This window comes from Desmodus rotundus, chromosome 12 (genome assembly GCF_022682495.2).
Source record: "Desmodus rotundus isolate HL8 chromosome 12, HLdesRot8A.1, whole genome shotgun sequence".
Lineage (NCBI taxonomy): Eukaryota > Metazoa > Chordata > Mammalia > Chiroptera > Phyllostomidae > Desmodus > Desmodus rotundus.
In genome coordinates, this window is record NC_071398.1 from 39110517 (window position 1) to 39121305 (window position 10789).

General features: G+C 40.9%; 1 pseudogene; it reads right to left on the reverse strand.

Annotated features, from left to right (window-relative positions):
• Positions 1 to 5759: 5759 nt before the first annotated feature.
• Positions 5760 to 6225, reverse strand: LOC112320266 (ornithine decarboxylase antizyme 2 pseudogene; annotated as a pseudogene).
• Between the last annotated feature and the right edge of the window lie 4564 nt (positions 6226 to 10789).

The window sequence follows — 10789 nt, forward strand, 5'->3', positions numbered from 1 at the left end:
CACCCAACTGACGGGCCCACCCAAGCCACTTTTCCATAAGAATGGGTGGTCATGGCTTCTAAATCCTACCAAAAAAGCAACAGCTGACTTCAGCGAGCTCTAGTGGCAGCCAGATGAGTCACAGCTTAGCTTTACCTGGGAATTTCCAAGCCCAGCACAAGTAACAGCCATCTCAGACTGCTTTACAGCTCAAGCAGAGTGCTGGTTATAGGGATGCTCAAGGAACTTAGTGAGGACCTCAGAAGCATAAAAAAGATCCATTCAGAAATGAAGGGTACACTAATTGAAATAAAGAATAATTTTCAAGGCAACATATAGGTCAGGGCTGACCTTGGCCTGCACCATCTGGGACATCCCAGAGCCAGTGTACCCAATGCATAGCTACAGATCACATCAGAGGACCACCATCCTGCCCCTGCACAGCTGATCCTTCACAGAGGGTGGAGGTTGGTTGTCAGTGGTCACAGCCAGTCCTTGCAGCTGACTGGCCTGGGTAAATCCCTCCCATTGATCTGCCAACAGCAACCAAGGCTCAACTACAAGAGGAGGGTGTACTCATCCCACATGAAGGGTACACCTCAAGTACCCAGCTTGAGTGATAGGAGAGGCTGTGCCACTGGACCCTACAGGACACCTACTACATTAGCCACCCTACCAAGACATGGAGTCAAAGCAGCTATACCTAATACATAGAAACAAACACAGGGAAGCTGCCAAAATGAGGAGACAAGGAAACATGGTCCAAATGAAAGAACAGATCAAAACAGATCTAAAAAAAATGGAGATAAGCAATCTATCAGATGCAGAGTTCAAAACACTGGTTATAGGGATGCTCAAGGAACTTAGTGAGGACCTCAGAAGCATAAAAAAGATCCATTCAGAAATGAAGGGTACACTAATTGAAATAAAGAATAATTTTCAAGGAAACAACAGTAGAATGGATGAAGCCAAGAATCAACTCAATGATTTGGAACATAAGGAAGCAAAAAAACAACCACAGAACAAGAAAAAAGAATCCCCCAAAAATGAGAATAGTATGAACAGCCACTGGGACAACTTTATGAAGTCTAACATTCACCTCATAATGGTGCCAGAAGGAGAAGAGAAAGAGTAAGAAATTGGAAATCTATCTGAAAAAATGGTGAAGGAAAATTTCCCTAATTTGGTGAAGGAAATAGACATGCAAGTCCAGGAAGTGCAGCGAGTCCCAATTATGATGGATGCAAAGAGGCCCACTCCAAGACACATCATTATTAAAAGGCAAAGTTTGAAGATAAAGAGAGATTCTTAAAAGCAAGAGAAAAGAAGTTAGTTACTGGAAGGTTGACAGATGGGAGGGTTGAGGTGCAGAATTGGTGAAGAGGTAAGGGGATTAAGAAGTACAAATAGGTAGTTACAGAATAGCCATGGGAATGTAAAGTACATATAGGAAAGAGAGCAGCCAAAGAACTTATACTCGTGACCAGGGACATGAACAATGGTGGGGGCATTGCCTGAGGGAGTGGGAGGGATGCTGATGGAGGGGAGCAAAGTGGGAGAAATCAGGACAACTGTAGTAGCAGAATCAATAAAATATAATTAAAAATAAAATATAATTTTATAAACAAATTATGTAAAAGTTGTTATTCCACATTTTTGGTATTAAGTCTTCTAGCTCGTTGGTATTTTATACTGTGAAAAATAATGTAAACAGGGTCACTTCAAAATGGAGTCAGAGCCTCCATCCCAGAGGAAAGGCCTTGCATTTCTTGTTCTTTGAACATTTGCAATGTTTGAACTGTGCAAAAGAGCCTTTGGAACAGGCCAAACCAATACTATATTTCTAACCAATGTTTGCAAAGCTAAGAGGAAATCAAGACATTCTGACTACAGGACTGAAAATTAAAGACCTTCTTTATAATTAACACCATCCACCTATCACTAAAGAATAACAGATTATTTGCACATATAAAAATTCCTTCCTTAGCTTATCAACACCAATAGAAGTTCCTAGTTTCTATTCATGTAATTACTTCCCTTCCTTTTCTCATTAAACTCCCTTGACTTCTCCTCGTAATTAGAATAATATTTGGGTTTCTGCCTGAATCAGTTCTTCCCAAATAGCTATTCTTTCTCACCTCAAATAAATGTTCCTTGGTATGTTGCCTCGAGACCCTCTTTTGTGCTCGCTGCTCTACCAACATCCACCTCCTAGGCTGTGAGTTCCTCTCAGACTCTGAACTTCCCTATTTTTATTGTTGAGGTCAGTAAATTCATTTGAGATGGGGAGGGATCTTTCCTGGAATTGGGGTGAGGGCAGGGAAGGAGGGCTCCAGAAATACTTGTTTGGTACCAGTGTGCAGCTGCAGCCCCAGGAGTTGGCCATGGCATGTGGAATCATTTTCCTCAGGAGAGTCTTCTTTCCTGGCTCTCACTTGTGCAAGAAGTCTGTGGCTGGTGAGCAGTTCGCAGAGATTTTCTCCAACTTGTGGCTTACTACTTACTCTCTTGTGTTGCATGCTGTTTTGTTTTATTTCTTTGTCTTTGTTGTGTCCTTTGTCATAAGAAGAAAATTCACTTTGGGTTAAATTGGATGTTTTTTCTTTAGTCTTGAGAGTTTGGCTTTTTGTCCTATGAGAATACACTCTTTGGTCCCTGCCATGTGGAAAGCTCCCATGTCCGTGTGCATCTGACATTTGGCATCTATTTTTAGGTTAACAATACTTATAGTACATATCTATTTGGACTATGAATTTTCATCAGAAATTCTTGATCTGTACTTGAACAACAATAAAAAAAGTTTATAAAAAAAAGAAATTCTTGATCTGTATTTAGATTTCATAAAATTTAGACCTGAAAAAGTTGATTTACAAGTCAGAGTTGTTCTGAGCATACTTAAAATTTTTAGCTTAAATTTAAATCAAGTACTGAAATTTAAATGCACGCAACTTAAATAATATTAAAAATTCAGTTTCAGTAGCTACAATTTTTTAAAGATTTTATTTATTCATTTTTAGAGAAAGGGGAATGGAGGGAGAGAAACATCACTGTGTGAGAGAAACACTGAAACCCACAACCAGGGACCCAGCCGTAAACACAGGCATGTGCCCAAGTGCCCTGAATGGGAATCAAACTAGTGACCTTTTGCTTTGCAGGATAATACTCAACCCACTGAGCCACACCAATCCGGACTCACTAGCTACATTTTATATACCTCACATAACTAGTGTTTGCTGGGCTAGATTGTGCAGGCATAGAAGAAAGAGAGAGCATCGCCTCTATCCACCCACAAATGGGAAAGGAAAATTTATAACTGGGTGTGATTAAAGCCATTTATTTCAGTGGCTAGTGAGGGAGTTTTGATACCTTACCCTTGGGAGTATTCAAGTTGTTATTCCCTCCTCTCCTTGTGACAAGAAGCTGTCTTACAATCCCTTCCTACATAGAGAGTGGTCTCTATGGTCCAGATCCTTGAAACAGAAGAAAGAAATCTCAGTAGCATAGACCCAAGAAACCTGTGCAAGTAATTCCGATTTTTACTTAATATCATATTAATAGAAAATTAAAGGACTTTGTTAGAAGATTTTACTAAAATCTTCCTTAAGGAGTTCAGAATCTCTCTCTTATTAAAAGAAAAAAGCCAGTTATTTTATTTAGGGCCTAGTTAGAAAGATAGAATCTTCAATCATCATTGTCCAAATACTTTTTTTAACTTTAAATTAGTTTAGTGACCCAGTAACACAACACACTTGCCTCCCTGACACTCCCACCCACCTCACCCAGACTAGATCTCCCTCCCTTCCTCCCCCCTTACAACAAGCTGTTCTTGAAAACAGAAAAGGGCAGGCCACTTCTACAGCCCCTGTCCCACTGAAACCGGAAAAGACACCGGAGTTTGGGCTGCCTGTCACTACCAAACCCAATAAGCAATGACAGCGATTGAATCTTCATGGGCACTTTATTCAGATGGCCAGTTCATACCCTAACAGACCATCTTCCCTTCTCTTTCCAGGCCAGACTTTTTATAAGAGGGAATAAACAAGGTGCAGTGAGGGCTTTGAGATTCAGGGAGGATTGGGTGAAAGAGGTTGCAACATTCCTGTGCTGGGCAGTTAGCTGTTCCCAGGGGCCAGTGGTCGTCTGTCTCTCCCTGGAACACAAAGGCCCAGATGCCTCCAGTTGTCCCCAGGCGGTAATCTTTAGCAGTGCCCCAGGAGGTTGGCTGTTTTCCCAGGAGCAGGGGTGGGCCTTATCTGTGGTTTCTGAAACAAAAGCTTTAACATTATACAATATACATTACTTGCTAGACTTACAACTTTTTACCTTAAGCTAAAATTTTCCAACTCTTGAGTCCCCTATCACCACCTCTAGGCCCTGTGAAGCAGAGTCTCAGGCACTATTCAGAACCTGTTAGAGGGGTGGGTTGAAGGGTGTGCCTTTAGCACTGTACTTAGCTAGGCAGAGGCATCTAGTTAGTCAGAAGATTGCCCCCCTCAACCCCCAAGCCCTGAGTCGCTATTCCTCTTCCTCTCTGACCTCTGACCCCAGGAAGGAGACATGCTGGGGCTGTAGCCAGGAGCAAAAACTCCTGGCCCTGAGCTGATAATTGGAATTTGGATTGTGTCTTTTTTTTTTTTTTTTTTAAATTCGGTTACAATTGTCTGCATTTTCTCCCCTTCCCTCCACCCCACCCCAGCCCGTCCCACCTCCCTCCCCCACCTCTACCCTCCCCCTTGATTTTGTCCTTGTGTCCTTTATAGTAGCTCCTATAGACCCCTCTTCCCACTATCCCCTCCCCACTCCCCTGTGGATTGTGTCTTTTAAGTTCCAGGCACCCTCAAAAAAGCCCTGGTGTTGGGAATGAACTTCAACGCCCCTGTTAAAAATGCACTGACAAGATTCAACAGATTAAGCTAATTTAACCAAATGCCAGAATAACACTAAACTGTAAAGAAGGTGGGGTCAGACTGTGACAGGAAAGCTAGACTCCATTTTAAGAAAGTCCTGCTGAGCCATAAGCCACCAGCTAACTTCCGCATTCTGCTTCTGTAAGCGCCTGCTTCCCGCCTTGCACGGTGCTCCGCCCCACATTTTTGCGCCAATAGTAACGGTCAGCCCCTGCCTATATAAGCAGGCTTTTGTCTTGCCCCGGCGCCCAGAATTTGGAGACTGCCTCCACTGGGTCCGTATGCGTAAATAAACTCCACTTCGCTACCCCACAACTTCTTCTGAGTCATTTTTCCGTAACAAGACCGCCTTTCTCCAGGCCGGACACAAATGCCCACAGAGAAGCCCAGGTGGAGTGTCAGAAAACAACTCAAGGACACTGCTGCGCAGGGGCTAAAAAGCTGATTCACAGGAACGCCTGGGGTGATAGGCAGCAAGGAAAGAAAAAACACAAGTCTTAAAAACCAAAAGAGAGACCAATGGCTGGGGAGCCTGGGCCTGACAGTGTGCCCCAGGCCTTCCAGGCCTTGCCCTGGACCCAGATACTCCCTCCTCCTGCAGGCAATGTCCTCCCCTACACATCACACAGCTTCTAATGCCAGTTCATAAATATCTTCATTTACTATTGGTGATTACATGTGAATAATAGGTTTATACTATTCTTTATGGAAAACAAGTTCAGCCAGTCAACTCCAAGAACACAATAGGCAGCCCCTACCCTGAGCCCCTCAGCCTCCTTCCCTAGACAGCAAGAAGCCCCCAACTCTGTCCCAGCACTGCCTAACTTCCCCTCTTTCCCTTTTGTGGCTCTTGGGCAAAGCATCCTTTGACCATTAGTCCTCATTGGACAAGTTCTCGTGCAGGTGGTAAGCCATGAACATCACATCTGGCTGAGAAGGAACATAGGGATGGCCTCAAGGTACAATCTTCCCTTCAGCAAACTCAAGCAGCACTAGCAATCCTTCTTTGCTCCCATCAGCTAATAATCCATCTGGGATTTCAACAGATTTTGGTTGGACAGGACCAACCTTCCTGCATCCCAGGAAGAGACCGTCACCTCGGTGACCTCATACTGGAAGTGCATGATGGGAGGTTTCCCACTGTTCACAGGGAGGTCCTAGGTCACAGGGAGCTTCTCATTCTTATATATATTATAGCTGAGAAAGTTGGATCCCTACCACCCCCTTGCCCACTCAGGATCTTTGACAGTGGGTGGGGGGCATCAGGAGGACCACAGAGGCCCTGGAGCTGGGGACAGTTATTCAAAGGCAAAATACTGCTGTCCTGGCTGTTTATCATCCTCGGTGGCTCTGCTTAGGGTGGGAGGAGGCGGCACAGGGAGTGGGTAGGTGGATGAGTGGGTGGGTGTGGGGTCCTCTGCCTCCAACTCCAAATATTTCTAAAGATAGTTTTGGAATGTAAATATTTCACTTGCAGTTATTATATGTTATATATGGCTAATTTTGGATTTTTGACCTTTTAAATGATCTCATGGTGTGGGGTGTACTAGTCTCCTATTGATGTACATTTAGATTATTTCCCCCTTTTTTCTGTCTTTAAAAGCAATGCTGGAATGACTGTCTTTATGACTCCTTTTTGGACACTTCCTCAAACTGTAATTGCTGGATTAAAAGATTTGCATTGAGGATGAGGTATTTCAGACAGTAGAGATAATAAAACAAATTGCCAAAGAAAAATAGGAAAGCATTTGATTTTATAAGAAGTAATTTCCTTGGTTAAAAAAATGGATTCAAATCAAGTGGCAAGGACATCCCAGACTGAAGGGGTTGAGAAAGAGTCTACAGTTTTCTGAGAACTACACAGCCTCATTTCCCAGAGTATGAATGTGGGGGGTGAGGATAAACAGTTTGCAATCATCTTGCCATCAATCTACCACAGTTTCTACCATGAATTTTTCAGCTTTACCACATGTGACTGCTGTAGTTTACGCAAGAGTTGGTACAATTTCCCTTTTATAAATATAAAGTATTTTGAAACAAACTGGCGTATGCTATCTGTCTCAAGGAGGGAATTGATCTAATTATAAAGTCTCTTAAAATTTAATGGAGTGGAGATAATATTCCAATAGATTTTTAAAAACAATATCAATATATTAAGTACATGTGTAAAGTTAAAAATACAGAAAATAATAGATTTATATATTTTAACTTTATATACTTTTTAAATGTTAGGTCCATATTTTTTGAAAAAGCTGTATATTGGGAAAATAGCAAAAATGTTAACTATCAGTTTAATTAATGACTTTGATTTCTATGTTTTAAGATTATAATGCACCAAAAATTACTATTAAACAAGTATAAATTTTAAATATTTAGTATATAACTGATCAAGAAAAAGTTCTGGTAATATTCCTAGTTGATATTATTTTGACTGATTTAATAGTGTTTTTGTAAAACATCTCTGGGTCTTTTATTTGCTTTTACCACTATGTAAAAATAATGTTTGTATAATAATCTAATCTGTTTATATTCTTGTTATATTATCTTATAAATAGCCTAGTTATTTTGAATATCCTTATTTTTTCTTTTTTTTTTTTTAAGGTCACACTAACTATCATATTGTATTAAGATTACAAAATCATGTGTTTAACTGAATCAAATTATTGTAACTAATGTCTATTTTTAATCCTCACCTGAGGATACATTTATTAATTTTAGAAAGAGAGGAGAGAGAGAGAGAGAGAAGTGAGAAACATTGATCAGTTGCCTCCATCCGTGCCTGGACCTGGAATCGAACCCAAAATCTAGGCACGTGCCCCAATGGGAAATTGAACCTGAAACCTTTTTGGTTTAGAAGACAACACTCCAACCCACTGAGCAACCTGGCCAGGGTTTGTAAATAATGTCTTTATTAAAGAATTATACTCTTAAAATGCTACAGTCATAAGAACTCAACTTTTCAATGCAATTCTCAGATTTTAGCTAACTTTAAGAGCTTAGAATAATATTAAATTGAGGGGAGCTAATTTATAAATAATTTTTGGATATCTAGACAATTTAAAATTAAGAATGAAGATATAAGAGACTGGTTACTAAGTCAGTAAACATAATTTTAATTTATGCTTGCTGATTAAACTTACATATTTTAGAATGGTGATAGATTAATGAGATATAGCACATACAACTGCCACTGGATGATGTCACTACACATATCCTTTTTTTCTATCTTATAATTTTAAAAGTAATATGTAAAGTATACCTATGGGCAGGAACACTTGACATTTAAGGCTTTCTGCTTCTTCCATTAAACCAAAATTGGTGGTTAAAGGTTAGTAGAAATGGTTGAGACTATACTGTATATAATATTTGCAGAGAAATATGAATATGTGTATAAAGGATAAGGGATTATTTGGTTTGCTTGTTTATCAAGGAAATTGCTATCATTTATGAAGGGAATTTTATTTATTTTTTAAAATACTTTAAAATTTTTTATGTGTTTGTTTTTAGAGAGGGGGAAAGGGAAGAAGAAAGAGGGAGAGAGAAACATCAATGTGTGGCTGCCTCTTGTGTGCCCCCTACTTGGGGCTGGGTCTGCAACCCACACATGTGCCCTGACTGGGAATCAAACCAGAGACCCTTTGCCTTGCAGTCCAGCACTCAATCCACTGAGCCACACCAGCCAGGGCTAAATACTTTTTTTTATTGTTGTTCAAGTACAGTTGTCTCCATTTTCTCCCCACCACTCCCTCCCGCCCCACCTTCGATCCTACCCCCCTTTGGCTTTGTCCATGTGTCCTTTATACATGTTCCTTGATGACCTTCCCCTTTTTCCCCAATTATCCCCCTCCCCACTCCCCTCTGCTTTCTGTCAGTTTGTTCTTTATTTCAATGTCTCTGGTTATATTTTGCGTGTTTGTTTATTTTGTTGATTAGGTTCCACTTATAGGTGAGATCATATGGTATTTGTCTTTCACTACCTGGCTCATTTCACTTAGCATAATGCTCTCCAGTTCCATCCATGCTGTTAAGAAAGATAGGAGCTCCTTCTTTCTTTCTGCTGCATAGCATTCCACTGTGTAAATCAGGGGTGTCAAAGTCATTTTCACCAGGGGCCACATCAGCCTCCTGGTTGCCTTCAAAGGGCCAAATGTAATTTCAACTCCTTAACAGTTAAGGAGCAGTTACTTTTATACAGTCCTAAAATTATTCAGCCCTTTGAAGGCAACTGCGAGGCTGATGTGGCCCCTGTAAAAATGAGTTTGACACCCCTGGTATAAATGTACCATAGTTTTTTTGTGTGAAGGGAATTTTAAATAACCATTTAAACCAATGGAAATGATCCTAGGAGCAACCAACAAATGAAATAAATAACATACATTCAAGATAATTAATAAAAATTCTGTGCAAAAGTCTAGAGTGGGTAGATTTTGAGTCTTGACTGATTTCTTCCTAACATCTCCTGACTTAGTAAGATAGAGACTCCACTCCAGAGTTTTACACAAGAATACAAGTCTCCCTCGTCCCCAGATTCCAGTCAGGAGACCTTTCTGGTTGATACAAAAAAGTACTTTAAATAATGCTACTGAACTCTATGGAAATTCTCTAAGAGGGACAAAAATCTCACATACATGTTCCTACAGACATTTGTCACCTTTTTAAAATTCACCCCTACTACCACCATGAAAAGGACAAAGAAAGCAAAAACCTCTATTCTGTACATATAAATTGGTACATGTTCAAATATACCTTGTCTACTTTGAAAATTTCTTTCAAGCACCACAATTCTGCCTTTCTTTTCTTTCTCCCTTCTTTCCTTCCTTCCTTCCTTCCTTCCTTCCTTCCTGGAGATGAAACAACAAGGACTTTCCACCAGAACAGAGTGGTACAGAAGAGAGCAGGTGGAGCAGAGCAGGAGCAGACAAGTGGAGCAGAGCTCTCTAGCCAGAGTGGGGCCTCTCCCCCAAGGGTTCCTTCGCCTGAGGCTTTCCTCACTTGAGAGCTGCCTCACAGATGTGCTGTTCCAGAGCCACACTGTATCACAATTGAGCTGTTTGCACTAAATAAAGTTTTCTTCTTCACTGCACCCCAAATTGGGTATTTCTATAGTCATTGAATTGGTGCCACCATATATTAGTTGACAGTCTGTACCCTTATAAGGGTATTTGTAGCTCTGAAATGCAATACTTACGGAAGAAGCACCAAGGCTTTAATGATGTGTATTTCTGCATTTGTCAGTGGTGGGCACAGAGATGTGACACTCAGATCTTCCTTCAAGAAAGAACTTGCCATTCAGCTGCAAGGAGTGCAGTGGACTGACAGCCTCCAGCTACAGCACCTTCAGGATCCACTTTAAGTTGGAGCAGAGTCCATGTTCTTCCAAGGAACCCCAGTCAGCAACTGAGAACAGCTGGGGTTGACATATGACCACCTCTTTCCCAACATGAGACACCCCTAACAGCAGTCTTGACTTCAGAGGTATCATTAGATAAATTTTAACTCTGCATGGTGGTCTGAGTCTCTCCCTGCCCATTTCTGCTTCTCTTCTTTCCTTTCATGGGTGTCAAATCTGCATCTCAGTCTGAAGACTTTTCTTGACCCATTCTGCTTCCTTCCCCTTTTGTTTTTAACACACATTACCCCCCAATAAAATTATGCATTCCTAACTCTACCTAAGCCTCTACTTCCCATGGGACCCAATTCACATAATGAACATCATGGGATTTGACGTTTATTACATTCTCAGTCTCAAAACTCTCTTCCAATTTTGGAAAATCCTCTATTGTGTGACTCTTCATAAGTGGAAAGTCTTTGCTTCCCACCACAGAAGTTGAAGGGGCCATTAAATCTTAGGGACCATTAAATCTTTGCCAGCATACCCTGAAACCTAAAGCTTTAACATCTGA